The sequence below is a fragment of the Poecilia formosa genome, unplaced genomic scaffold (assembly GCF_000485575.1).
Source record: "Poecilia formosa unplaced genomic scaffold, Poecilia_formosa-5.1.2 Scaffold80, whole genome shotgun sequence".
NCBI lineage: Eukaryota > Metazoa > Chordata > Actinopteri > Cyprinodontiformes > Poeciliidae > Poecilia > Poecilia formosa.
In genome coordinates, this window is record NW_006800019.1 from 1,602,455 (window position 1) to 1,608,882 (window position 6,428).

The window sequence follows — 6,428 nt, forward strand, 5'->3', positions numbered from 1 at the left end:
AATTTAATTAAAAGAAAGTGAAACTTAGAATTATGGGTTAATTTTGATGACTAAACCTGAAATTGTCATGATTTGCAGTAATGATGTGGCGAGGCAGACACTGCGGACTCAGGTTGAGATGAAAGAAGCAATGACTTAATGATGAAATGCACGCAAATAATCCAAAAAAGACCAGGCAGCACAGAAAAGAACGGAAAGCTGAGGCTCACAAACTGGTGGCAGCTGGTGAATATCAAAACAACACATAGACGACAGACTTGACGAAAGACAAGACAAGGACCCGACAAAGAGCAAGGAACACAGGTGGGTTTAAGTAGACAGGGAGACAATCAGGGGAAACGAGAAACAGGTGTAACTAATCGGGACAACACAGACTCCGCAGAACACAGAAACCCAAACAAACACACAGAAAAACTCAAATCCTCACAGAAATCAGTTTCTCAGACAATTTGAATTAAACATCAGACTGTCGAAAAATACATTTTAATACATAATACAGCAGTCTTCCTCTATGATCGCTACGCAATCATAGAGGAAGACTGCTGACCAAGCTGTTATGCAGAGAGTCTCTGAGACGCTGAACAAAAAACGTTAATATCCACGCCATCAACTGTAACTGTGCCGTAAACTCACCTGGTCAAAAATCTGTTGCTTAAAAGGAAAACAAGAGACTCCACAGCCAACAATGCAGCTAAGGTCGATGATTTTACAAAAGTAATCCTGGCAGAACCGTGGGTGGATTTCCTCCATGTTACTCTGATTCAGTAATTTATGCAAAAGTATTGAGTATTGAGTGAACAAACTTAACAGTGCAAAGAATAATAACAATTAAAAAAAAAGACACATTTATTTTATTTCAGCTTAAAGTGATAAACATTTTAAAAGCCATTGTCTTAAATGCTGCCCTCATCACTGTATTATCACCAAACCATTTAGAGGCGTCTTCACTTTGGCTTAAAAAGAAACTTGGTTGCCTCAATTGCTAAACGTTCATTGATTTTCAAGCTTCTTTTCTTCATTTTCTTCTCTTTTGTGTCTCCTGTCCTCCTGCCTGCTTGGTCTCAGTCGATAAACTTGCTCGGTTGTTTACTTATCAAACCCTTAAGCCTTTGTATGTTTACTGTACACACACACACACACGGACAATTCATCAATGCCATCTAGTAAAAGAGTTTTGACAGAAGGAGCACAAAACAGACTCATAAACGAGAACTTGTATAAAAACGTGAATGAGAAGAGGAAAAAAAATGTTTTAAGGTCTTGACAGTCACCCCACATGTGCACTAATATGAAGAAAAGGTCTGTTCTCAGGACCCCTATTCATACACTGTAAATATTGATACTCGGCTTATACTGTAGAGTAAGCAACGTTCCAGTCCTTGTTTATTCAGATCACAGTGGGTCTATTAATTTCACTCTCATTGCAGGCTTAATTTTTCTTTCACCGTTCTTTCTTCACAGCGTAGTCACCGATCTCCAGAGGTTCAGGTCAGCTGGTCACATTTATTTACTCTAAAGGCAGTAGTTCTCAAGCTTTTTGCAATGAACACCACCTCAGTTAATAGCACCATCTTGACAGATGGCTTGTAACCGTCAGGGCGACGGGGGCTCAGGAGGAAGGAGGTCGTCCTGTAACCTGTGCCTGCTCTGCCTGTTGTCCTTCACTCACCTTGTCTACTGCCGGTGGTGGTCAGAGGGCGCGGTGGCGCCAGCTTTCACCTCGCTTCTGTCAGACTGCCGCAGGGCAGCTGTGTCTGCAGTGTAGCTTACCACCAGTCAGCGTGCATGACTGCGTGGAAATCGCTTTGGAGTCGTTTTATCATTTGCCGTAATGATATTGCGACCAGACTTTGCCTTTTTTTAAGTTGTGGCTAAAGTAAAACATTTTGAGTGTTCATGATGACTTAAAGTTCTGCTCGTTTATTGTCACAAAAAACAAAACCATGGTAATTCTTTGGACTGTATGACGGGTTGACAAAAGGGTTTAACTATGGAAATCATTTTAACGTTAAGATGTCGATGTCTGTAGTTAGAAATTCTACAACAAAAAAAAAAGGTCTCTACAAGTCAAAATTCAGCACAGACCATAAAATCCAACATGGAAATCTGTTGCTATTGAGGCTCATTTAGTAAAAGTACAATATGCATCAATGGTGCATCACTGTAGGCTTTAAATTCTACTTAATTTCACAAACATTAAAGGTTTCTATTGAGATTTTACACAACAGAGCAGCATAAAGTAAACTGATACTAAGTATTGTGAGGTTGAAGGAAATAATACATTAGGTTTTTATATCTTTTTTATCTTTTGCTCAAATTAAGATCTAAAAAGGGAGGTGTGTGTTTGTGTTGAACCATTTTTGCTCATTTTCAACAGAACCTCAAAAGGAAGGTCAGTAAAGTTTATTGTGTTTTGAAATAACCCAGCATAATTTAACACAGAGCTGGAGAGGCATCTGTCTGGTCTTTATTGTGAAGCCACAGCTGACACAAACAAATTGTTGTAAACTGTTAAAAGCAAACATCCCTTTCTAATAAATCAAAAATACCCTTTGAAAAAGATAAAACACATATTAATTTCAGAGGCTCGTGTCTTACTTAATGGCTTATTTCGTCCCTGATTAATTTAGAACCAGATTGTTTATGAAACTCAAGGCAGAGATCTCAGGTCTAAGTAAAACCTCAATAATTTTAAATGTGAGTCCGAGCCAAGTTTTAGACTTTGTTTTGTTTGAGTTCAGTGCAACTCAAGTCCAAGTTTTCTCTGTTAGTCCCTGTTAAACATCAAAACAGAAAGTGATCTGAGGAACAGGAGAACAAGGTCAGAGCAACTCTTTGAGTCGTATGTTAGCGAGGGATGTTCTGATGTGTTTTGTGATGGTTGCCAGCACAGGTAGGCTACTGTACATCCCAGAGAGGGTAAAACATGTGGTTGACACACAGGTTGCAACAACTATTTAATCCGTATTTACAAGAGAGGAAAGAATGGAATTAAATCAACAAAAAAAACCAAGTTGGACGATCTGGGATCTCTGGAGATGCTCACTGGTCCTCTTAAGTCAAGGGTGTCCAACTCCGGTCCTTTAAACCTGCAGTGTCCTGCAGGTTTTAGATGTGTTGTCTTGTTGCAACGGCTGAATTAAACGGCTAAATTACTTCCTCAACATGTCGCCGCATTCCCCAGAGGCAATGATTCAGACGCGTTGACCCGTTGTGACGTCTAAAATATGGAGAACTCCACCTCATTAGCCTCAAATTTGGTCACCACTCTCTTCAGTTGTCAATTGGGATGACTGGGAAGGAATTGCAACTGGAAAACAAAATGTAAAAATTTCTGGATCATGACAATATCATATTTTGTTTGACAGTCACCAGAAAGGAAAGTGGGCAGAGGAAGAAGATGGCATCAGGAACACTGGAAGTCCTGGGACAGCTGCAGTCAGGACCGACGTCTTCAGCCCACGATCTGCCTGCTTTACGCTTCAAAAACACGAAACCTCACCAAGTACTTCTGCTCCAGTTTCTAGTGCAAATGTCTTAGCACACTTGAAATAAGAGAAAGCTATTTTAGAAGTAATCTCTCAGATTACTTGGGTGCTTGTTTTAAATTAATTCCTTAATATTGACAAAAAAGTTCTAGTTCCTTTGGGAGATTATTCCACCAAAAATATGTAAAAAAAATATCTTGTTAATCTGTCAATGGAACAAACACTTTTTCATCAATATTAAGGAAAAATAAATACAGAAAACAAGTTCATATTTGCACTAGAAACAAACCCAAAACTGTGTGGTAAGAGTTTGTGTTTTTGCAGTGCACTGATTGAGCTGTGCACTCCGACCCTTCCTAAAAATTAAATAGAAGGTGATGATGATGATGTGACCTGGAGTGATTGAGTCAAACATAAAGGGTTTGGCAAACTGTCTTATTTTTATAAGTTTAAAAAAATCTAAAATAATAATGTAAGTCAAATAAACCCTCTAATTGTGGACCGTGGAAGCAGTTCTGCCATGAATTGAGCCTCAATTTCCAGCCAAATAGTGATTTAAAAAAACAAGCAAACAAAAAAAAAATCCTACTTCCCACTTTAAATGACTTGAGCTAAAAAAAAAAATTAAAAAAAAAGTCAAACTCTTGATTCATTTGTGACTGATAACATCCTTTGGCGAAATAATGACATTCCACAACCACATGTCATCGTTGATTCCTATCTGTTTTTTCTCATACTTAGTTTTTCGTCGACTTCATAAAAAAATAAAATAAAGTGTTCACAGAAAAATGGGGCAATAAATATGTCTGCTGGTTCAAGTGGAGAAAGCCCCCCCCCACCCCCCTGAAAATCAAGAAAAGCATTTGCGTAAACATTTGGTTTAAATGGATTTGTTGGCCGTATCTGATTTCTAATCATGAACACAAAGCCTTTTTACTCGCAGAACTCTGCTAATCTCCCCCCGAACATTACTGTTTTAATTATGGCCTTGGCTGTTCACACAGATTGTACATGAGTGCACAAAAACATACTAGGATGAATGCAGCGGTGCTGTGTTTAGCTCTGCTATCAGGTCGTGCTCCAGCCGTATCTGTGCAGGCTGGTGGCTCTGATCTGTCTTCACAAGCTTCCATTTATAACCCGGCTGGCAGTGAGACTCGCAGCAAGGCCGTTCAGCGCATTCATCTATGTCTATTACGGCTATTAGTATGATAAAGCATATGGAGAAAATAGTTGTGTGAGAAGTGATTCTGGCTATCAAACTGTGACCACATGCATACACACATATGCAACAAATTAATTTAGATCCCCAACCCCTCCCCTCCCCCCCTCAATCCTTTAATTTCATAAACAGTTTATGTCACAGACAATCCTTTGATACGAGCAGGAAAAAAAAAAAGAAAAAAGACATTAAGCACGTCTGGACTATTTTAGGAGAATTATTTGTTCATTGACATCACCTTGAAGCAAAGCAGACCACAAATGTGATCCCAGCAGCAGCAGCAGCTCTCAAATGACATGTCGCTGTGACTGAACCTTTAATTAAAGGCGAAAAGCTGGTTTTCACCTAATTAAAACCAAAAAATAAAAAATAAAAATGTTTTAAGGAACAAAAGCATTCGAATCCCTTGAAATTTTCCGCATTTTGTTTTATTTCAGTCATACACGTTGATGATTTTTATTGAGATTTTATGTGATAGATCAACATAAAGTAGTAAAATAGTTATGAAACAGCGGTGATTCTTTGTGTTCTGCCCTTTTTATAAAATGATTGGGTTAGGTTTTGTTTTGTTTTTTTACATTTTGACTGAAATGTAGCAGAAATAAAATTGCCAAAATTCAATCACTTCTAAAACATTGACATTTTTTCTATATATTTACATTCTGCTACTGGAGAAGGTGGCTGCACAGTGGTGCAGTTGTTGCCTTGCAGCAAGAAGGTTCTGGCTTCGATTCCCAGCCCCGGTCTTTCTGCATGGAGTTTGCATGTTCTCCCTGTGCATCTGGTTTTCTCCAGGTACTCTGGTTTCCTCCCACAGTCCAAAAACATGACTATCAGGTTAATTGGCCTCTCCAAATTGCCCCTAGGTATGAGTGTGTGTGTGCATGGTTGTTTGTCTCTGTGTTGCCCTGCGACAGACTGGCGACCTGTCCAGGGTGACCCCGCCTCTCGCCCGGAACGTTAGCTGGAGATAGGCACCAACAACCCTCCCGACCCCACCGAGGGACAAGGGTGTAAAGAAAATGGATACTGGAGAAGGTGCTATACAGTGAATATTACATTGTTGAATATTTTCTTACAAGTTATATAGTGGCAAAATGTGCTAATTTGTTCATTGTTTTTAAACTTTTAATGTTTATCTAAGAAATTAAACAAATTCTTACTGTAACATTTAAAAAAAATGCATTTAGAGAAAAAGACTACAGTGCTTCACACAGCTATTGTTTAAATGTCTAGTTTTTCTGCAGAACCAGTTTTTCTCTGCGCAGGAAGATCACACTGATAAGTTTCTTCTGAGACAGTTTTTACATCCAGCCTCTCTGCTCCCTGGAATCAGCACAGCTTTATATTAACCAGAATAAAAAAATAAAATAAAAAAAAGAAGGCCTGTGCATCATGTTTTCTCATAGTTGTCTGGTGCGGAAACAGCTCCGGATACAGGTAACTGGTTAACGTGCTAATATGAACATAAGTAATGCGGGTGTTTTCTAGAGAACTGTGAGAAGTATGAAAGATGTTAATCAGTGTGTGAATGGGTGAATGAGTGAATAATGTGCGCAGCCCTCTGGGGATCTCTGGCCTCAATAAAAAGCTGTACAAGTACAGGCCGTTTACCATTTAATAAAGGAAATGAAACAACTCAGTGATGATCTGCTCTTATTTGATTCTTGCAGATGTTTGTCCTGGAGGAAATAGTGTGTAATATGTGTGAGCAGCAG